The sequence below is a fragment of the Mobula birostris genome, chromosome 15 (genome assembly GCF_030028105.1).
Source record: "Mobula birostris isolate sMobBir1 chromosome 15, sMobBir1.hap1, whole genome shotgun sequence".
In the NCBI taxonomy this organism is placed as follows: domain Eukaryota; kingdom Metazoa; phylum Chordata; class Chondrichthyes; order Myliobatiformes; family Myliobatidae; genus Mobula; species Mobula birostris.
The window spans coordinates 74,515,932-74,540,790 of NC_092384.1; positions in this window are offsets into that span (position 1 = coordinate 74,515,932).

Genomic DNA, 24,859 nt, shown 5'->3' on the forward strand with positions numbered 1-24,859 from the left:
TATTTGGCGTTGTTGTTTACTTATCTTACCCACTAACTTTCTGTGGTTTTACGTATAGAACCTTCCACTTCCATAGTGACATTCTGTCATCTATTTTAATGATATGTTGCTTTCTTATCCTTTAACCAGAGTGGATAACCTTCACCTTCATATGTGCAACTCTGAGCAAAGTGCAGACGGAATTTAAAATAAGAGGCCCAATCCCCACTGCCCTCCTTTCTGGGTGTAGCTATAATTGGTATCCTGAGGCTGAGATATCATTTGGAATAAATTGCATATCTAATCATTTTGTTTTCTAACAGCAGAACTGAAAGGAGGAATTTTATTCTAGATAGCATCAGTAATTTCCAGGAGATCCGTATGACAGAAAGATAGACCGTCACGTCTATTATCACAGCGTATTCTGAAGAGGCAGAATAATTAAATGTGAATCAGTATTGATCTTTCTGAGGATTAAGCTTCGAGGGGAACAAAAAACAATCATACGATTTCTTTTCGGGGTATTTTCCCAGTGGTGTTACTGGATGCTTAGATGTCCTTCAAATCTTAAGGTGAAATTAGAAATAAGAAATTATGGTGCTAGTTCCACAGGAAAAAGAAAATCAATCTGGTTTATACTTTCAGCTCATGATGAAGTATAATACAAACTCTTGTTTGGTCCAGAATTTGCACACAATGCCAAAGCAACATTTCAAAGTAAGTTCTTTTATCAAAGTACATATTGTGGGAATTCACAATAAATACAAAGGAACACAATAGAATCAATAAAAAACTGTACACAACAAAGACGGATGAACAGCAAAAGACGACGAACTGTGCAAATACAAAAAAAAGTCATAAGTAAGTAAACAATAAATATCAAGAACATGAGATGAAGAATCCTTCAAAGTGAGTCCATAGGTTGTGGAAAGAATTCAGTATTGAAGTGAGTGAAGCTGAGTGAAGTTAACCCCTCCAGTTGGTGGCTGACGGTTAATAATTGTTCTTGAACCTGGTGGTAAACTGTCGGTCCTGAGACTCCTGCGCCTTCTTCCTGATGGCAGCAGTAAGAAGAGTACGTGGCCTAGATGGTGGGGGGATCTTTCATGACGGATGCTGCTTTCCTGTGACAGTGCTTCACCTAGACATGTTTAATGGTGGGGAGGACTTTATTACTTTCGTCACTGGATTTGAAGGATGTAGCCCACAAAGGTTCGGAAAACTCTGTAGCATGGGTTCACTCATGAATTTGTTTTTTTATATATTTATTGAATTAGAGATGCAGCAAGGTAACAGGCTCTTCTGGTCCAAAGAATGCATACTGCCCAATTACTCCCATGTGTCCAATAGACCTACTGACTCATACATCTTGGGAATGTAGGAGGAAGTCGGAGCACCCAGAGGAAACCCACGTAGTCACGGGGAGAATGTACAAACTCCTTACAGACAGCAGCAGGAATTGAACCCGATAGCTGGCACTGTAATGGTGTTACGCTTACCCTTCTTGTCACAAGATATGGTGAAATTCTTGTCTTGAATACTGTATAACAATCAAATCATTGCACAGTGCACTGAGGCTAAAGAATTGCAGTGTAGAATAAAGTGTAACAGCTACAGAGAAAGTGCTCTGTAAGTAAGCATTAAGTAGGAAGATCATAATAAGGTAGATTGGGAGGTCAAGAGCCCAACCTATTAGAGTTATGGAGCACACCTCTGAAAAAGGACCTTTAGCCAATCTCATCCATGCTGAGCTGTTAATCTGCCTGGTCTCATCAAACCACATCTAGGCCAAAGATGCCCATGCCCTTCCCATTCAGGTACTTATCCAAACTTCCATTCAATGTTGAAATTCAACCCACAGTCACTGCTTCCTCTGTACAAGGGAACTATTTAATAGTCTTATAACTGTAGACTGCCGTCATAGAATCAGTTTAGTGGGATGTTTGGCATTCATCAAGATTATTGTTTTCAGATTTACCATAATCCTGTCTGCAGGTGATTTGGCTTCCCTTTGTCTTGCTAATTTCTTTTTTAAGTGCCTACATACACTTTATATAATCTTGACAGACTTCCTTCATTATTAATTCTCTTGACCTGTCATATGCTTCCTTTTTACTCTTTATACAACCACAATATCCCTCAACATCCAGGGTTCCCTATACCTACCTCTTACCCTGGCTTTATTCTTGTCATCATCATCATTATGTGTCTTGTTATATGGCGTAAATGATCAAAGTCTATAACGATGATAGTTCTTGGCAAATGTTTTGACAAAAGTGATTTGCCATTGCCTTCTTCTGAGCAATGTCTTTACAAGACAGATGACCCCTGTCATTATCAACACTCTTCAGAGATTGTCTGCGTGGAGTCTGTGGACTTGTGATCTGCACCAGCTGCTCATACAACCATCCACCACCTGCTCCCATGGCTCACATGACCCTGATCGGTGGTGGTGGTGGGGGGTTGCTAAGCAGGTAGTGCACCTTGCCAAGGGTGACCTGCAGGCTAGCAGAGGGAAGGAGTGTCTTACAACTCATTTGGCTTTATCTCCACCCCGCCACCCATTTACTCTGGTACCAGAACATATTATGAAAGGTTGCCATAATCAATCATGATACAAGAGTAACGTAGAGTACACAATAACTGGCAGGACCCTGGAGAGTGCAACAGAGCAGAGATATTTAGGGTGCAAGTGCATACTTCTCTGAAGGTGGTGAAGAAGGGTCGACAGGGTGGTGAATGAGGTACTTAGCACGCTTCACACATCAAAGTTGCTGGTGAACGCAGCAGGCCAGGCAGCAACTCTAGGAAGAGGTACAGTCGACGTTTCAGGCTGAGACTCTTTGTCAGGGGCCCGAAACATCGACTGTACCTCTTCCTAGGGATACTGCCTGGCCTGCTGCGTTCTCCAGCAACTTTGCTGTATGTTGCTGAATTTCCAGCATCTGCAGATTTCCTCGTGTTTACTTAGCATGCTTGTCTTCATTGGCCAGGGCATCAAATACAAGATTTTATACATCATCATACAACTGCATAAAACCATAAGACCATAATAGGAACAGAATTTGTCTATTTGGCCCAAAGAGTCTGTTTCTGCCTTCTCCCTATAGCCTTTGATGCCCTGACTAATCAAGAACCTATCAACCTCTACTTTAACTATACGCAATGACTTGGCCTCCACAAGCTGTCTGTAACAATGAATTTCACAGATACAGCACTCCCTAGCTAAAGAAGTTCCTCCTCTTCTCTATTGTGAGGCTGTGCCCTCTGGCCCTGGACTGCACCATGACAGGACACATCCTGTACATGCCCATTCTGTCTAGGCCTTTCAGTACGTATCAGAATGGCAGGCAGTGACTAGTGGGGTACCACAAGGCTCAGTGCTGGGACCCCAGTTATTTACAATATATATTAATAACTTAGATGAGGGAATTAAATGCAGTATCTCCAAGTTTGCGGATGACACGAAGCTGGGTGGCAGTGTTAGCTGTGAGGAGGATGCTAAGAGGATGCAGGGTGACTTGGATAGGTTGGGTGAGTGGGCAAATTCATGGCAGATGCAATTTAATGTGGATAAATGTGCAGTTATCCACTTTGGCGACAAAAACAGGAAAACAGATTATTATCTGAATGGTGGCCGATTTGGAAAAGGGGAGGTGCAATGAGACCTGGGTGTCATTATACACTAGTCATTGAAAGTGGGCATGCAGGTACAGCAGGCAGTGAAAAAGGCGAATGGTATGCTGGCATTTATAGCAAAAGGATTCGAGTACAGGAGCAGGGAGGTACTACTGCAGTTGTACAAGGCCTTGGTGAGACCACACCTGGAGGATTGTGTGCAGTTTTGGTCCCCTAATCTGAGGAAAGACATCCTTGCCATAGAGGGAGTACAAAGGTGGTTCACCAGATTGATTCCTGGGATGGCAGGACTTTCATATGATGAAAGACTGGATCGACTAGGCTTATACTCGTTGGAATTTAGAAGATTGAGGGGGGATCTTATTGAAACGTATAAAATCCTAAAGGGATTAGACAGGCTAGATGCAGGAAGATTGTTCTTGATGTTGGGGAAGTCCAGAGTGAGGGGTCACAGTTTGAGGATAAAGGGGAAGCCTTTTAGGACCGAGATTAGGAAAAACTTCTTCACACAGAGAGTGGTGAATCTGTGGAATTCTCTGCCACAGGAAACAGTTGAGGCCAGTGCATTGGCTATATTTAAGAGGGAGTTAGATATGGCCCTTGTGGCTAAAGGGATCGGGGGTATGGGAGGAAAGCAGGTACAGGGTTCTGAGTTGGATGATCAGCCATGATCATACTGAATGGCGGTGCAGGCTTGAAGGGCCGAATGGTCTACTCCTGCACCTATTTTCTATGTTTCTATGTTTCTATGTTTCAAGGAGATTCCACTCCCCTGCTCCCATTCTTCTAATCACTTGCAAGTACAGGGACAGAGCCATCAACCACTCCTGAGATGTTAACCCTTTCATTCTGGAACCATTCTTGTGAACCTCCCCTGGATCCTCTTCAATTCCAGCACATCCTTTCTGAGATAAGGAACCCAAAACTGCACCCAGTACTCTAAGTGTAGTCTGACCAATGCCTTATAAAGCCTCAGTACTATATTCATAGTGGGCACGTGGCCAAGTGGTTCAGGCATTGGACTAGAGACCTGAAGGTCGTGAGTTCGAGCCCCAGCCGAGGGAACATGTTGTGTCCTTGAGCAAGGTACTTAATCACACATTGCTCTGCGACGACACTGGTGCCAAGCTGTATGGATCCTAATGCCCTTCCCTTGGACAACATTGGTGTTGTGGAGAGTGGAGACTTGCAGCATGGGCAACTGCTGGTCTTCCATACAATCTTGCCCAGGCCTGCACCCTGGAGAGTGAAGACTTCCCAGGCGCAGATCCATGGTCTCGCAAGACTAGCGGATGCCTTTATTTACTATATTCATGCTGACACACTGGTGAGACCAATCTTGGAGAACTGTGTGTTGTTCAGGACACTGAGCTAAAGGATGGAAGTCATTTAACTGGAGAATTTGTGAGGAAATGATTTACAAGAACGTCACCAGGTCTCGCAAGATTGACTTATAAGGAGTGATGGGAAAGGTATTGTGTGTGTGCCTTTAAGCTTCTGTACTGGCTTCCTGACTGTAACAATGAGAAAAGGGTATGTTCTGGGTGGTGGGGGTCCTAAATGATGGACTCTGCCTTCCTAACGCGCCACTCCTTGAAGATGTCTTGGATATTATGGAAGCTATTACCAATGATGGAGCTGACTAACTTTACAAGTTTCTGCAACTCACTTCAATTTTGTGCAGTAGCCACACCCCCCTCCCCCATACCAGACAGTAATGCAGACAGTCAGAATGCTCTCCATGGAACTCAGTAGAAATTTTCAAGAGCTTTAGTTGACAAACCAAATCTCCTCAAACTCCTAATGAAATATAGCCACTGCCTTGCCATCTTTATAGCTGCATCAATGTGATGCATCCAGTTTCGATCTTCACAGATACTGACACACAGGTATCTGAATTGCGCACTCCCTCCACTTCTGAGTCCTCTGGGGATTGGTTTGTGTTCCTTCGTCTTGCCCTTTCTGAAGTCTATAATCAGCTTTTTGGTCTTATTGACGTTGCGTGCAAGGTTGTTGCTGCGACTCCACTCAACTAACTGGTATATCTCACCCCTGTATGCCCTTTCGTCACCATCTGAAATCCTGCCAACAATGGTTGTATCATCAGCAAATTTATAGATGGCATTAGAGCTGCGCCTACCACACAGTCATGGGTATGGGGGGAAAAGAGCAGTGGGCTAAGCACACATTCCTGTGATGCACCAGCGGTGATTGTTAGCAAGGTGCAGGTGTTATTACCAATCTACACAAATTGTGGTCTTCTGGTAAGGAAGTCGAGGATCCAGTTGCAGAGGGAGGTACGGATGCCTAGGTTCTGTAGTCTTTCAATCAGGACTGTAGCGCTGACCTATAGTCAATAAACAGCATCCTGTCATAGGCATTTGCATTGAGAAGAAAGATCTTAGAAGATGGGCTGCACCTGCGAACAGCTTGAAAGACTTTGCTTGGACGGAGGCTTCTGGTGAATTTCTGTCTGCTGCCTATGCTCCAGTAAGGGTAACGGCTTTAGAGAAGAGATAGTTAAAGTGAATGGTCACAGTCTGCATAGGGGAGTCTAAAACTAGAGGGCACAGGTTTAAAGTGTAGGGGAAAGGGGTCTTGAGGGGGGGAGGGTTTCAACATAAAGGGTGGTAGTTAAATGGAACAATTTTGCCAGAAGAACCAGAATCAAAATCAGGTTTATTCTCACCGGCATGTGTTGTGAAATTTGTTAACTTAGCGGCAGCAGTTCAATGCAACACGTAATATAGAAGAAAGAAAGTAAAAATAAATAAATGATATTGAATAGATTAAAAATTGTGCAAAAACAAAAATAATATATATTAAAAATGTGAGGTAGTGTTCACAGATTCAATGTCCATTTAGGAATCAGATGGCAGAGGGGAAGAATCTGCTTCTGAATAGCTGAGTGCGTGCCTTCAGGCTTTTGTACCCCTTGCCTGATGGTAACCGTGAGAAAAGGGCCCTGGATACTGGGGTCCTTAATAATGGACGCTGCCTTTCTGAGACACCACTCGTTGAAGATGTCCTGGGTACTTTGTAGGCTAGTACCCAAGATGAATCAAACTGAATTTACAACCCTCTGCAGCTTCTTTCGGTACTGTGCTCCTCATACCAGAGAGTGATACAGCCTTGTCAGAATGCTCTCCACGGTACGTCTATAGAAGTTTTTGAGTGTTTTGTTGACATACAAAATTTCTTCAAATTCCTAATGAAGTATAGCTGCTGTCTTGCTTTCTTAATAGCTGTATCGATATGTTGGGACCAGGTTAGGTTCTCAGAGATCTTGACACCCAGGAACTTGAAACTGTTCATTCTCTCTACCCCTGATCCCTCTATGAGAATTGGTATGTGTTCCTTCGTCTTACCCTTCCTGAAGTCCACAATTAGCTCTTTTGTCTTATTGACGTTCACTGCAAGGTTTTTGCTGTGACCCCACTCCACTAGTTGGTGTATCTCACTCCTGTATATGCCCTCTCATCTCCAGCTGAGTTTCTACCAACAATGGCTGTATCATCAGCAAATTTATAGATGGTATTTGAGCTGGGAATCTGTACTGGGAACAAACAGCCAGTGTAAGAATAGATGGTGAAGTGAGTCAGTTTACGAAAATCAAGAGAGGTGTTAAGAGAAGGGTGTATTTTCTCCCCTGATTTGTTTAATGTGTATAGTTAAATAATATTACAAAAAAATAAGAGACATCTTGGGAATCAAAGTTGGCGGTGAAAACATCAATAATTTCAGATATGCAGATGACACTGTTAATTGCAAGTACAGAGGAAGAACTACAAAACTTAATTGATATAATTGTTGAAGGAAGTGCAAAAATGGGTCTTTTTATCAATTGCAAAAAGACAGAATGTATGGCGATATCCAAAAAGAAGGAGAATCCTATCTGCAGGCTGAGAATAAACGGAGAAGACATAAAACAAGTAAAGAACTTTTGCTACTTACAAAGCTGGGTGACATCAGATGGCAAGTGCGACATGGACATCAAAAGAGGAATAAGGATGGCAAAAGACACCTTTACGAGAATGAAGAGTATACTGACCAATACTAAACTAGGCATGACAACCCGCCTCAGAGTACTGAAATGTTATATTTATCCAGTTATGTTATATGGCTCAGAATGTTGGACAATATCTAGTAACATGAGGAAACGAATTGTAGCAGCAGAAATGTGGTTTTTGAGGAGGATGCAAAGAATATCATGGATGAAATGAATATCTAATGAGGACATCATGAACAGAGAAAACACAAAAAGAGAAATAATGTATGAGATCATGAAAAGGCAACGTAACTTCATTGGACATGTGATTAGGAAAGAGGAGTTAGAATGTACGGTAATTATGGAAAAGATTGAAGGGAAGAAAGCAAGAGGAAGACAAAGACAAATGATGGTGGAGACAGCAGCCAGAGAATTGGAAATGAATACTAATGAATTGATCCACTTGACCCGAAACAGGAGTGTGTGGGCCATGGCAGTCAAAGCGCAAACTGGGCATGGCACCTGATGATGATGATTTGAACTATGCCTAGCCACACGGTCATGTGCACATAGAGAGTAGGGCAGTGGGCTAAACACACACCCCTGAGGTGCACCAGTGCTGATCGTCAGCAAGGAGGAAATATTATCACCAATCCGCATAGATTGCGGTCTTCTGGTTAGGAAGTCAAGGATGAAAATTTGCGAGTGAGCTACAGAAGCCCAAGTTCTGTAACTTATCAATCAGGATTGTGAGAATGATGGTGTTAAATGCTGAGTTATAGTCGATGAACAGCATCCTGACATAGATGTTTGCATTCAAAACACAAACAAGAGAAAATCTTCAGATGCTGGAAATCCGAGTAACACACACAAAATGTTGAGGGAACTCAGCAGGCCAGGCAGCTTCGACAGGACAGTTCTGGTCTGAAACGTCGACTATACTTTTTTCCATAGATGCTGCCTGGCCCGCTAAGCTTTTTGTGTGTGTTCCTAAGTGTTTGTATTGTCCAGGTGGTCTAGGGCCGTGTGAAGACCCATTGAGATTGCATCTGCCGTTGACCTATTGTGGCGATAGGCAAATTGCAATGGGTCCAGGTCCTTGCTGAGTTAGGAGTTCGGTCTAGTCATGACCAACCTCTCAAAGCATTTCATCACTATAGATGTGAGTGATGGTGGTCAATAATCATTAAGGCAGCCCACGTTATTCTTCTTAGGCACTGACATAATTTTTGCCTTTTTGAAGCAAGTGAGAACTTCTGCCAGTAGCAGTGAGAGGTTGAAAATGTCCTTGAATACTCCTGCTAGTTGGTTGGCACAGGTTTTCAGAGCCTTACCAGGTACTCTGTAGGGTCATTCCACCTTGTGAGTGTTCACCTTCTTTAAAGACAGCCTAACATGGACCTCCAAGACAGAGATCACAAGTCACCGGGAGCAGCAAGGACTTTCGCATGTGGTAAAGGTGGGTGAGGTAAGGGTGGATAAAAATTACAACATTTATAAAATATTTGGTCAGGTACATAGATAGGAATAATTTAGAGCAGGGGTTTCCGATCTGCTGTCCACGGACCCCTCAGTTAATGGTAGGGGTCCATGGCATTAAAAAAAAAGGTTGGGAACCTCTGGTTCAGAGAGAGGCACAAGAAACACAAAGTGCTTTAAATCTGGAACAACACACAGAATACTAGAGAAATTTGACAGGTCAGGCATCATCTATGGGGGGGCATAAACAGTCGACATTTTAAGTTGAGACTTCATCAGGACTAATGAAGGGTTTTGACCCAAAAATATTGGCTGAATCTTCCCCAGTCCTGATGATGTGTCCTGACCTAAAATCGCTGGCTGTTCATCTCTCTCCATAGAGGCCCCCTGACCAATTGAGTTGCTCCAGTGCTTCATGTGTTGCTCAAGGTTTAAAGTGTGAGTTTCCAACCTGGGGTCCACGGACCTCTTGCTTAATGGTATTGGTCCATGGCACAAAAAAAAGTTGGCAACCCCTGGTTTACATAGAAACATAGAAAATAGGTGCAGGAGTAGGCCATTCGGCCCTTTGAGCCTGCACCACCATTTATTATGATCATGGCTGATCATCCAACTCAGAACACCGCCCCAGCCTTCCCTCCATACCCCCTGACCCCCGTAGCCACAAGGGCCATATCTAACTCCCTCTTAAATATAGCCAATGAACTGGCCTCAACTGTTTCCTGTGGCAGAGAATTCCACAGATTCACCACTCTCTGTGTGAAGAAGTTTTTCCTAATCTCAGTCCTAAAAGGCTTCCCCTCTATCCTCAAACCGTGACTCCTCGTTCTGGACTTCCCCAACATCGGGAACAATCTTCCTGCATCCAGCCTGTTCAATCCCTTTAGGATTTTATACGTTTCAATCAGATCCCCCCCTCAATCTTCTAAATTCCAACGAGTACAAGCCTAGTTCATCCAGTCTTTCTTCATATGAAAGTCCTGCCATCCCAGGAATCAATCTGGTGAACCTTCTCTGTACTCCCTCTATGGCAAGGATGTCTTTCCTCAGATTAGGGGACCAAAACTGCACACAATACTCCAGGTGCGGTCTCACCAAGGCCTTGTACAACTGCAGTAGTACCTCCCTGCTCCTGTACTCAAATCCTCTCGCTATAAATGCCAGCATACCATTCGCCTTTTTCACCGCCTGCTGTACCTGCATGCCCACTTTCAATGACTGGTGTATAATGACACCCAGGTCACGTTGCACCTCCCCTTTTCCTAATCGGCCACCATTCAGATAATAATCTGTTTTCCTATTTTTGCCACCAAAGTGGATAACTTCACATTTATCCACATTAAATTGCATCTGCCATGAATTTGCCCACTCACCCAACCTATCCAAGTCACCCTGCATCCTCTTAGCATCCTCCTCACAGCTAACACTGCCACCCAGCTTCGTGTCATCCACAAACTTGGAGATGCTGCATTTAATTCCCTCATCCAAGTCATTAATATATATTGTAAACAACTGGGGTCCCAGCACTGAGCCTTGCGGTACCCCACTAGTCACCGCCTGCCATTCTGAAAAGGTCCCGTTTATTCCCACTCTTTGCTTCCTGTCTGCTAACCAACTCTCCACCCACACCAATACCTTACCCCCAATACCGTGTGCTTTAAGTTTTCACACTAATCTCCTGTGTGGGACCTTGTCAAAAGCCTTCTGAAAATCCAAATATACCACATCCACTGGTTCTCCCCTATCCACTCTACTAGTTACATCCTCAAAAAATTCTATGAGATTCGTCAGACATGATTTTCCTTTCACAAATCCATGCTGACTTTGTCCGATCATTTCACCGCTTTCCAAATGTGCTGTTATCACATCCTTGATAACTGACTCCAGCAGTTTCCCCACCACCGACGTTAGGCTAACCGGTCTATAATTCCCCGGTTTCTCTCTCCCTCCTTTTTTAAAAAGTGGAGTTACATTAGCCACCCTCCAATCCTCAGGAACTAGTCCAGAATCTAACGAGTTTTGAAAAATTATCACTAATGCATCCACTATTTCTTGGGCTACTTCCTTAAGCACCCTGGGATGCAGACCATCTGGCCCTGGGGATTTATCTGCCTTCAATCCCTTCAATTTACCTAACACCACTTCCCTACTAACATGTATTTCGCTCAGTTCCTCCATCTCACTGGACCCTCTGTCCCCTACTATTTCTGGAAGATTATTTATGTTCTCCTTAGTGAAGACAGAACCAAAGTAATTATTCAATTGGTCTGCCATGTCCTTGCTCCCCATAATCAACTCACCTGTTTCTGCCTGCAGGGGACCTACATTTGTCTTTACCAGTCTTTTCCTTTTTACATATCTATAAAAGCTTTTACAGTCCGTTTTTATGTTGCCTGCCAGTTTTCTCTCATAATCTTTTTTCCCCTTCCTAATTAAGCCCTTTGCCCTCCTCTGCTGAACTCTGAATTTCTCCCAGTCCTCAGGTGAGCCACTTTCTCTGGCTAATTTGTATGCTGCTTCTTTGGAATTGATACTATCCCTAATTTCTCTTGTCAGCCACGGGTGCACTACCTTCCTTGATTTATTCTTTTGCCAAACAGGGATGAACATTTGTTGCAGTTCATCCATGCAACCTTGAAATGCTTGCCATTGCATATCCACCGTCAATCCTTTAAGTGTCATTTGCCAGTCTATCTTAGCTAATTCACGTCTCATACCTTCAAAGTTACCCCTCTTTAAGTTCAGAACCTTTGTTTCTGAATTAACTATGTCACTCTCCATCTTAATGAAGAATTCCACCATATTATGGTCACTCTTACCCAAGGGGCCTCTCACGACAAGATTGCTAATTAACCCTTCCTCAGGACAGTGACAGTGGGACAGTGATTAAATACAGGCAAGTGGAACCAGCTCAGATAGGCAACTTGGTTGGAATAGACTGGTTGGGCCAAAGGACCACTCTCCATGCTGTATGACTTAAAGATTCTATGTTCCTGTGTTGATGTAGCTCCAATGATTTTTTATATCATTATCCACAAATCATTTTAGAGCACCATTAAAAGTGATATATAAATGTAAGTTTATTTTAATCTCTTTTTAAGTGCTTTATTTTGATCAAAATTTCTCTCTCCTCCTCCATCCTATTTGGCAAAGATACATAAACCTGAAAACACTTACTATCAAGTCCTAGGAAAGCTTCTATCCTGCTGTTATTTAATCATTCATTATGTACTTTATCGTATGACATAGCCATGATGGTCTTGACCATGATTGATCTGGGCAAATTTTTCTACAGAAGTGGTTAGCCATTGCCTTCTTCTTGGCAGTGTCTTTACAAGATGAGTGATCTCCCCCTCCCCCCAGCCATTATCAATACTCTTCAGACATTTTCTGCCTGGTGCCAGTGGTCACATAACTAGAACTTGTGATATGCTCCGGCTGCTCATACAAGCATCCACCACCTGCTCCCATGGCTTCAAGTGACCCTGATCGGACTATTGAATTGTCTCCTAGTATGACGGGATAAACACTTGACCTCATAAACTACATAATTATTACCTTGTACCATACTGTCTGCCTGCACTGCACCTTCTCTGTAACTGAAACACCACTTTCAGTGGTCACTTTATAAGTACAGGAGGGAATCCTGGTGAGATCTTCTTCTGTTGTAGCCCATGCACTTCAAGATTCAATGTGTTGTACATTCAGAAATGCTCTTCTGCACTCTACTGTTATAATGCATGATTATTTCAGTTACTGTTGCCTTCCTGTCAGTTTGAATCAGTCTGGCCATTCTACTCTGACCTCTCTCATTGACAAGGCATTTTTGCCCATAGAACTGCCGCTTGCTGGATGTATTTTTTTTAGGGGGGAGGTTTGCACCATTCTCTACAAACTCAAGACTCTATTGTGCATAAGAACACCAGGAGATCAGCAGTTTCTGAAATACTCAAACCACCCTGACTGGCGCCAACAATCTTTCCACAGTCAAAGTCAATTAGATCACATTTCTTCCCCATTCTGATGTTTGGTCAGAACAATTCTTGACCATGCTTTTATGTATTTAGTTGCTGTCAGTTGATTGGCTGATTAGATATTTACATTAATGACAGAGTGGATGTGGCAAAGTTGTTTCCCATGATGGGGGAGTCTAGTACGAGAGGGCATGACTTAAGGATTGAAGGGCGCCCATTCAGAACAGAAATGCGAAGTAATTTTTTTAGTCAGAGGGTGGTGAATCTGTGGAATTTGTTTTCACGGGCAGCAGTAGAGGCCAAGTCATTGGGTGTACTTAAGGCAGAGAATGACAGGTATCTGAGTAGCCAGGGCATCAAAGGTTATGGCAAGAAGGTGGGGGAGTGGGACTAAACGGGAGAATGGATCAGCTTATGATAAAATGGAGGAGCAGACTCGATGGGCCGAATGGCTGACTTCTGCTCCTTTGTCTTATGGTCTTATGGTCTAAATCTAATAAAGTGGCCACTGAGTGTATATTTTGTATTCTGTTATTGTTTTCCTTTGTATCACCTCAAAACACTGATGTAGTGAACTGATCTGCATGGATGCACAGTAGTGTAGTGGCTAGCACAGCACTTTATGGTACCAGCGGCCCAGGTTCAGTTCCTGCTGCTGCCTGTAAGGAGTTTGTATGTCCTCCCTATTACCACACGGGTTTCCTCCAAGTTTTCCGGTTTCCTCCCACATTCCAAAGATGCACCGGTTGTCTGGTTAATTGGTCATTGTAAATTGTCTGGTGCTTAGGGTAGAATTTTTTTAAAAAATCGTGGATTGATGGGTAGCAGGCCAGAATGGCCTACTCTGCACTATATGTCAACAAAAAAAGTAAGTTTTTCACTGTACAGTTGAAGTTTCGTTGCATATGACAATGATAAACCATTTCATTTCAATTCATTTCAGCAATCTAAATTTTTCAATAGAACAGGTTTCATTTATTTAGGTATATAGATTTATTCACAGTATCATGTATCTTTAATTCTTGAACTGGATGTCTGACAGACATACTGTTACACCTTTGAAGTTCAATGACAATGGAGTCGCATAAAGACCAGCACTTTTTTAATGCCGAGAGGACATTGGTGAATAACTTACTTGCTTCCCATTACCTCACTGGCATTTAGGGCAGCGATGAAGGCCCTCCATCCCTTGTGGTGCTTAGGGCTTCCTTTATCATGACAGTAGTTTCCTCTCCATTTTCACTGCTGTCAGTTATGCAAGTCCCAGGTTGCAGTCAGACGTAGAAAGATTCTTCATTGTTATTTCCATAACATTTGTTTTACCAGCCAGAGTTGTTAGACCTGAGCTGAGCCCCTGAACCTCGAGGACTGGTGGACCATGCTTAGTCTGTCCTCTACCCTCTGACTTGTTTAGCATGGGTGACCCTACTAAGAGCCAAACCATAAAGCCCTGACTCCAGCCAACATAGCTCTCCAAACCAAGACAAGATCGTGATCCTCTTGAGGGTTGGTGGAGTAGCTCAGCTGTTTTTTTCCGCCGATGTCTGGGAGGAAATTATGCATTCTCCCCATCTGGCTTCTTAGGTTTCATCCCACATTTCAAATTTGTACAGTTTAGTAGGTTAAATGGTCACATGGGTGGAATTGGACAACACAGGCTTGTGGGCTAGAAGGTCTATCACACGGCTTGATCTCTAAATAAATAAATAAACAGTAAAATTTATGACAATCAAATAATTTCACAGCCACTATTTAAACTGGCTTTAAATTTTATCAGTTAGGTCTCCTTAAAATTCCTCATTGATAGCTGTGCAGGCCAAGTCATTGAATACACTTAAGGTGAAGGATAATAGGTTCTTGATTAATCAGGGTGTGAAAAGTTACAGGGAGAAGACAGCTAAATGGGTTTGAAGGGATAGTAAATTATCCTTGATGGAATTGTTGAGCAGATTTGATGGGCCAAATGGCCTAATTCTGCTCCTATGGCTTATGGTTTTATCTGGCAATGTGAGATTTGGGAGATCAGTGGGTCAGGCCTCCACAATGAGACACTGGTGCAATTAACACCAGGATTATCGGATATGTTTTCATTATGGTTCTTTCCACTTCTTTGCCTTTTGTCACAGCAACTGAATGAAGTTGAAGGGCATCATTCTGAGTTTTCATCTGCATTGTTACATTCTTAACAAAGCACCAGACCCTTGCTTAAGCCAATATTATCAAAAACTCCTTCCACCGCAACATCCCTCCTCTCCCCGCTCCCACTGAGCACAAGATACAAAAGCCTGAAAGCACAAGCCACCAAGTTCAAGAGCAGCTTCCATTCCACAATTATCAGGTCCCCTTGTCTGACAAGTCTGACAAAATGGATGCTTGCCTTCACATGATGCATTGCACGTTATTTTCTACCAGCACTGCACTCTCTTCTGTAACTGTAACACTTTATTTTGCATTCTGTTATTGTTTTACCTTGTCCTACCTCAATACACTGTGTAATGAAATGATCTGCAAGGACGGTATGCAAGACAAGTTTTCACTGTGCCTCAGCACATGTGACAATAATAAGCCAGGTTAAAAGTACAATGATTTTGGATCCTAGAAATCCGAAATATAATGTTGGAAATGCTCAGCAGGCCAGGCAGCATCTCTGGAGAGAGAAGCAAAATGAACATATTAGGCCAATGACCTAGCCGAACAGGCAGAGATGAGAAATACCACAAGCCTTAAGCGTGTAAAAATGGTGAGGAGGGGGGAGTAGGTAAGGGCAGAATGCAGGAGGGAATATGTGACAAAGCAAATGCTGACACAGGTAAAATAAGGATGATAATGGTGAAGAAAGAGATGGCAGCTCCTGCATCTTTCTGATGAGACAGTTCTCACTGAGTGAAGTTCATTGCTCTGTCAAACCTTACGATTCTACAACAGAATTCTGCAAGCCAGGACTGCAGCCATTAATAAAACTAATGAATTCAGGAGAAAGTTCTTTACACGGGGATTAGAGAGAACGTGGAACTCATTATCTGGTGGGATGGTGGGGGTGAACTGCAGAATAAGCGAAACAAACTCAAGAGGGAATGAGTAATTTGAAGGGGGTGAGGCAGGAGGAATGAGGAGAGAACAAACAGTGCTATTGACCCCACAAAATGAAAGCCCTGTTTCAAAGAAGCTAGAGTCCAATCAACCGGAGGGCATAGGTCTTGTATCTCAGTGATGTGAGCCCTCCTACTGATCCAGTATTGCAAGCAATATTGATCAACATTGATATACAGTAAATTAAATGACCTTACTGATGGAAACCCCTCGGTTTGGCTCAGATCTGCTAGCCGCGTGCTGCTATGAGTAACTATTGATTCCGGCCTGGCCTCTGCAATGTACCAGCACTTTTAAACTTAAGTAGACAATAACTCTGCATTATAGTTATACCTGATAACAACAGCAAGAGCTGAAGCAGTAATTCAATCGCTAACTTCTGCTGACAAACAGAATCTACGGAGTCCTTGCTCTTGTGGTTTGAGACATCACCACATCTCATTGATTGAATTACAGCCTTGTAACTCATTGCCTGCCATTTATTACCCCGTGCAACGTGACGAGTAGAGGTCACACATTATCACCTACTGCAATTGTACAGTCACGGTTATCCATTCCACTGAGCCGCAAGATAACATTACATTCATCATAGCTTCACAGAATCACACTGGCATTAACACTAATGTTAATTATATTAATATTAATTATAGTTATATTAATATGCTAAGTACAGAAAAGCCTACAAAAAGTAGTGGATATAGCCCAGCCCATAACAGGTAAAGGACTCCCCGCCACTGAGCACATATAAAAGCAAGGATTTAATGTTGAGGCTTTAGAAGGCACTGGTAAGCCAAAGAAGCACACACGAAGTGCTGGAGAAATACAGCAGATTGATAGAATCTATGGAAATGAATAGATAGTCAACGTTTCAGGCTGAAAACCTTCTTCACAACTGAAAAGGAAAGAGGAAGATGCCTGAACTAAAAGGTAAGGCCTCAGTTGTGGAGTACTGTGAACAGTTTTTAGTTTCTTATCTAAGAAAGGATGTGCTGACATTGGAGAGGGTTCAGAGCAGGTTTACGAGAATGAATCTGGGAATGAAAGGGTTACCATATGAGGACTGATTACTCTGGGCCTGTGCTCACTGTAATTCAGAAGAATTAAGGGTGACCTCATTGAAACCTATCAAATGTTGAAAGGCCTTGATAGAGTTGATGTGGAGAGGATACTTCCTGTGGTGAGGGAGCCGCAGACCAGAGGGCACCGCCTCAGAGGAGAGGGACATCCATTCAGAATAGAGATGAAGAGAAATTTCTTTAACTAAAGAAATCTGTGGACTTCATTGCCACAAGTGGCTGTGGAGGCCACGTCATTGGGTCTATTTAAGGCAAAGTTTGATAGGTTCTTGATTAGTCAGGGCATGAAGGGTTACAGGAAGAAGGCAGGAGAATAGGGCTGAGAGGGAAATGGATCAGTCATGATGAAATGGTGGAGCAGACTCGATGGGCCAAATGGCCTAATTCCACTCCTATATCTTATGGTCTTATGGTCTAAGCCTCAGTTCCCACACCACCAGGTTGAGAAACAAATATTCGCCTTCAAGCATCAGGCTGGACTGGTGTGGGAAACTTCACACACCTCACATCTGAACTAATTCCACGATCTTCAAGAGCTCTACAACTCATGTTCCCAGAATTATTAGTTTACTATGTATTTATTTATTATTATTAATATTTGATTTTTTTGTATTTGTGTAGTTTATCTGCTTCAGCACAAAGGTTGTATTTTAGTCTTTGTGTATGGTTTTTCATTGATACTATAGTATCTCTTTGTTCTGTTGTGAACATCCACGAGAAAATGAATCTCAGAGTAATATATGATGACATATACTTACTTTAATAATAAATTTACTTTCAACTTTGAAATTTACTTTGATCTTTGAAAGGTGTTTAAAAATCACTTACCGAAGACTTGGTATAACTTGTTCTGACTGAAAGAGTCACGAAGAGGGCAGATCAATCAATATTTAAAGTGTGTCTTTCATGACTACACCTCGACACAAGGACCTTCTTAATAATTGTTCCGCTAGGTCACGAAAAAGCTCGACATAAATCAAAAGAGAATAGAATCACAAGCTGATTCATAAATAATCCAGTCTAATTTTGGGCGTTCCTACCCATGTGTGATTACACTCTTCAACTAGTCCTGCTGATTTAGATTTAATGATAGGTGCTCTAATGATTATTAAAAACAGAATAAGAATTAGAGTCAGGTTTATTATCATGGATAGATGTGAAATTCGCCGTTCAGTGGCAGCAATAAACAGCAATACAAAACGTTTTTACAAACATGAGCGAATGGTGCAAAAGATGTACAAAGTGATAGTAAACACAAGAGATTCTACAGATACTGGAAATCCAGAGTAACCCATGCAAAATGCTGGAGGGACTCAGCAGGTCGGGCAGTATCTATAGAGTCAATGATTTAGACTGAGGCCCTTCATCAGGAATAATGAAGATATTTTCTACTTTACCCCTTTATCTTTTCCACTTCTCACCTCCCAGCTTCTCACTTCTTCACCCTCCCCCACCCACCTATCTTTCTCCTCATTTGGCTCCACCTACTACTTCTAGCTTGTACTCCTTCCCCTTTCCTCATCTTCTTATCCTGGCTTCATTCCTCCTCTTTTCCAGTCTTTATGAAGGGTCTTGGCCCAAAATGTTGTCTGTTTATTCTTTTCAATAGATACTGCCTGACCTGCTGAGTTCCTCCAGTATAATGTGTGTGTTACTCTGAGATTATTTCAAGATTAGGATTCCCTAATGTTGTCATAGCCAGGGGGATGTGGTAGTGGGATAAACTTAATTAAATGCTCCCAATGGTGCACCTCAAATAGCCCCTGACAACCAAGTCCAGCTCCTGGCCTTCACGTGTGGCTTAGCTAATGAGCCCGGTGGAACCATTTCTACCAACAGCAGAAGGGGAAAAGGTGGGTTACTGGCATCTTAAAATAAGTTGCTTTTCTCGTTAGCTGTGCTTGGCAACTCATGTAGGAGAGGGAGAGCTTTGATCTCAAACCTCTGCTGCCTTGAGATTATACTCACTCATGGGTAGGGCTTTAGAAATCAACCTGAGGGAGAAAACCAGAGCCGGAGCCCTTAAGGCACTCCTACATGGAGTTCAAAGCTGACTAGCAAATCCTGGTGTAAGCAGTCTCTGCCATTCCTTTGGATTCATCAGCTGTGAGGAGAGGGGAAGTCTGCTGCATGGTCAAGATCTTGTTCTCCATATTGTACTGGCCTGGTCTGCATATCCTGTAGGCAACTGGGATATGAATCCATGTAGTGAAGGAGTTTGAAATGTTTTGTGGTGCAAAAGTGCTTTAAAAATAAAACTGATTATTGGTATTGTTGATACTTTAGATTCCATTTCAATTTGGAGAATTTAAAGTAGTGGGATTACTTTTGGGCAAATTGTCCCTCCTCTATTTTTTGTGCTTCAAAGAGGGAAAGAAGGACATTGCTGTATGCAGATCATTTGGCTTTCAGTACTTAAAATGGCCACATCACAATGGCACAGTTCACAATGAAAGCCTGGGACTGCAGTGCAGATCCAGAAAGCAAAGCATTCCGAGTGAATAAACATTCCACCCCATTCAAAAGCATTGAAATACAAAATTATTATTTAGTAACTAGGAAAGTGCTTGTTTTGTGTATCATGTAATTATCTTTGAGATATTAATTTGTGTTTAAGGTCTGAGATTCCTTGTGAACACTAATTGATGAGACAAGCGATTGGATAAATTTCTTGGAGGTGGGATGCAATGCTTATTTATGGGAAGTGTCTCATTTTGGTTAAAGAGACACAAGAAAAAGAGGTAACTACACTCTTCTTGCCCTCATTTTTTTCAATATCCCTCTGGCCCAATCTCTCTCCCCTCCCCTGCACTCTCAATCTGCCCATCACTCACACATTCCTCCCATTGGTTCACCTCCCCACCTCATTCCTTTATTCCATGGTTCACTGTCCTTTCCACGTTCTTCAGTCCTGCTTTACTTCCACTTACCTCATTCCAGTTTCTTTTTCACTTCACTCACAGCCCTCCATCATTAACCTATCAGAGCCACCTACCCCCATCACCTAGATCCACCTATCACCCACCAGCTTCTCCCCACTGTTTTATGCCAGCTATCTCTCCTATTTCTTTACAGTCTTGATTATTATCATGATTTTTCTGCCTTGCATTCTACTGCTGTCGCAAAACAATAAGCAAACCACATATGTCATAACATGAGCTGTCCACTTCCCTTTGTAGATATGTCTGACCTGTTGAGTTCCTCGAGCACTTGGTGTGTGTTGGAACGTAGAACAACAGGACAGCACCGTACAAGCTCCAAGGCACAAGATGTTGTGCTGACCCTTTAACCTACTCCAAGGTCAATCTCAATAAACTGATCAGGCTCAATAAACTGATTAGAAAAGCTGGCTCTGTTATAGAACTCAAACCGGACACACTGGAGTCTGTGGTAGAACAAAGGACCCTACAGAAAATCCTGGCAATTCTGGAAAATGTTTCTTACCCCCTGCATGCCACCTTGGCTGAACAGAGTAGTGCTCTTAGTCATAGACTTAAGACTACTGTCCTGCTCCAAAGAGCACTATATAAGGTCATTCTTACCCTCAAACATTAGATTCTATAATGAGTCTACCCATGGCCAAGGAAGTGATGACCCCTCCTGTTAGGCTGTTTGAGGTAACTTACTTTTTATTCTTTCTTACTTCTCTTCTAATCTGTGTATATCTATATATCTGTGCACTTGTGATACTATAGTGACACTGTAATTTCCTTAAGGATCAATAAAGTATCTATCTATCTAACCCTTGCTTCTCACATAGCCCTCCATTTTTTCTTCATCTATGTGCCCATCTAAGAATTTCTAAGTGAACCTAATAAATCTAGTGCATCTTTACTACCACCGCTGGCAATGTGTTCTATGCACCTACCACTCTCAACGTGAGAGTATTACAACAAGAATTTAAAAAAAATTCAATGCAGAAATGAGGCTGGGTCCTGTCAAACAGTTGGAGAGACCTAAAAAAAAAACTGTAGGTGTTGGAAATCTGAATTAAAAACTGAAAATACTGGAAAAACGCAATAGATCAAGCAGTATCACAGATACATGTTTCAGACATTTTTTTTTTCTTTTCACTTAGAGGGACCAGGGGGCTTAGGTTCAAGGAATATTGAAATAAGAATTAGATAAGTTGCAGACACAGGCAGAGAAATGGCAGATGGAGTTTAATCCAGATAAATGTGAGATGTTGCACATCGGTAGAGCAAATGCAAGGAGACAGTACACTGTTAGAGCCAAGACCCTTAACAGCGTTGCTGAGGAGAGAGAACTTGGGCTGCAAGCTTATAGCTCCATGAATGTAGCTACGCATGTCAAAAGGATGATTAAGAAGGCCGTTGGAATGCTTGTTTTTATTAGTTGAGGCATTGAGTTCAAAAGTATAGTAGTTATGTTGCAACTTCATAAAACTCAGGTTAGGCCACACCTGGAGGATTGCATACTGTTCTGGTTGCCCCACTATAGGAAGGATGTTGAGGCTGTAGAGAGGGTGCAGAAGAGGTTTACCGGGATGCTGCCTGGTTCAGAGGGCATGTGAGATCATGAGAGACTGGAAAAAATTGGGTTGTTTTCTTTGGAGCGGCGAAGGCTGAGGGGAGATCTGATAGAGGTTTATAAAATTATGAAAGGCATAGATAGAGTAGATAGGGAGTATATTTATCCCAGGGTAAAAATACCTAATATCAGAGGGATTGCATTGAAAGTGAAAGGGGATAGGTTCAAGGAGGATGTTGGGGTACATTTTTCACTCAGCATGTGGATGCCTGGAATGCGCTGTCTGATGTGGTGGTAGAGGCAAATATATTAGAGGCTTTTAAGAGATGTTTAGATAGGCACATGAATAGTGAAGGGATATAGACATTGTTTCAGTAGGAGGGATTAGTTTTGATTTACTTTTTAGCTGGTTTGGCACAGCGCTGTGCACCAAATGGCCTGTTCCTGTGCTGCACTCTTCTACGTTCTATGTTCCAAGAATGTGAAGTGGCTTAGAACCTAAAGAAAACTGCTGACTTATGGATACTTGTGGCAAGATGCATGGCATATTAAACTGTGAGTTAATACCAAAAGTATTTGAAAATTCAGTGAGAACGCAATAGAAATGCAATTGTCAGATTGTTCAATCCTTAAATAAAGGATATTAAATGAAGATGAGTTTATAGTCAATTGCACAAGTACATGAATGCTGTTGTTCATTTCCACCCCTTGAAAAGCAACCTTGTTGTTTCTTTAGCATTTTTCTCTGTTTTTTTTTATGAAGCTGTGTTGCTAGCTTGACGCAGAACCCAGCACAGATTGAAAGCATGCCAGGAACCAGCTGGATTCGAACCTCGGACCACTCCTCTCAAAGTCAGGTGCGGAAGTAATGAGGAAAAAAAAATGGCAGGCAGATGAACTGAATGGGTACTTTGCATCTGTCTTCACTGTGAAAGACACTAGCAGTGTGTCAGAGGTCCATAAGTGCCAGGGAGTAGGAGTGAGTGCCATTGCTATTACAAAGAAAAAAGTGGAAGGCAAATTCAAAGGTATTAAGGTGGATAAGTCACCTGGACCAGATGGACTACAGCCCAAAGTCCTGAGAGAGGTTGCTGAACAAAAAATGGATGCATTGGTCATGATCTTTCAAGAATCACTTGACTCTGGCATGGTCCTGGAGGACTGGAAGATTGCCTAACATAAACACAACATCCACAAGAAAAGCAAATTTAAATATAAATTACACTTAATGCTTACAATAAAGAGAAACATACAATTCAAACAAAAACAAAAAAAACAAAAAAAAAGGTCTATATTACTGCAAAGTGATCAGAGTGGTCCTAGTGTTGCTAAATTGTAGTGTTGAATAGGGTTTTACCAGAAACACAAGAGATTCTGCAGATGCTGGAAATCCCGAGCAACACACAGAAACTGCTGGAGGAACTCAGCAAGTCAGACAACATCTATGAAGGAAAATGAACAGTCGATGTTTTGGGCCAAGACCCTTCATAAGGACTGGAAAATAAGAAGGAACAAACGGGAATAATGCTGTGGTGGGGAGGGGAAGGCATACAAGCTGGCAGGTGATAGGTGGGACCAGGTGAGGGGGAGGTAAGTGATTCAAGGTGGGGGTATGACATAAGAAGCTGAGAGGTGGTCAGTGGAAGAGGTGAATGGTTGAAGAATGAATCTGATAGGAGAGGACAGTGGACCATGGAAGAAAGAGAGGACAAGAGGGAGGTGGAGAGAAGGGATAAGAGGTGAACCAGAATTTGGAAAAGAAGAAAAAGGGGAGGGGTTATAAATTAATAGGAGTTCACAAAATTGATATTCATTGCAACATACACAAATGCTAGAGAAATTCAGCAGTTCAGGCAACACCGATGGAAATAAATAAACAGTCGATGTTTCGGGCCAAGACTCTTCTTGAGTACTGGAAAGAAAGGGAGAAGATGCCAGAATAAAAAGTTGAGAGGAGTGGGAAGAGAATAGCACAAAGGTAAAAAGTGAAGCCAGGTGCATAGGAAGGTAGAGAGCTGGAGAGGACGGAATCTGATAGCAGAGGAGTGTGGACCATAGGAGAAAGGGAAGAAGGAGAGGACCCAGAGGGAGGTGATAAGTGGGTAAGAAGAGTTAAGAGGGCAGAGTGAGTAATAGAAGGGGAGAGGAGGGCTAGGGAATGTTCTTTTACCAGAAGGAGAAATTGATATTCTTGCCATCAGTTTGGAGGCAACTCAAACAGAATATAAGGTGTTGCTGCTCCACCCTATGTATGGCCAAATCATGAAAGTAGCAGAATAGCACTGGAATGTTTAAATAAAATGGCTGGCCATCAGGAAATCACACCTTTTGAGACAGACAGAGCGAAGAACTAACTTTATTGAATTACCTTATTCTAGCTTGATGCACTGTGTAATGATTTCATCTGTATAAACAGCATTCAAGACTGGCTTTTCTCTGTATCTTGGTATATGTGACAATAATAAACCAATAGTATACCAAGCCACAATGCATCTGAATAAGATGTTTTCTATGGTGCATCAATAAAAACTGGTACAAATCGATAGGGACAATACAAATTCATTTGGCCTTATCGAGTGAGTCGAGGTGCTGGTGAGCTTTCTTGGTTATGGCATCTACAAGGTTGAACCAAGACAGGTGATGTTCAGTCCAAGAAAATTAAAGCTTAATTATGTTTACCTTAATTAAAGCTTAATTATTTTAACCTTAAAAAATTATGCCTTCCAGTGCTTGATTCCCTAACTCGGGGGCGGGAGGGAGGGGGAGGAGGGGGAATGGATTGCATTTTCCTTATCTGTGCCCTCGAGATTTTATACACTTCTGTAATATCATCTCTTTGTGCTCTAAAATAATTAAGCATCGCCTTTAAACCTCATTTTAGGCAATATCTCTAAACAGAGACTTTTGATCATATGGACACACAAAATGAACGTCTTCTTGTATGAGAGACATATGGACATACTGTATAAGATGAGAGACTCTATTCTCTGTTATAGTGAATATTGAAGAGAATAATACTAGCAAATATGAAAGAGAATAGAGACTCTCATCTATTCTCTTTAAAGGAAGAGGAGTTTTCTCAGTGCAGATTTGCAGCTAAGATCACAGCCTGACTTTCTAGTTATTATCATATTGCTTATTTA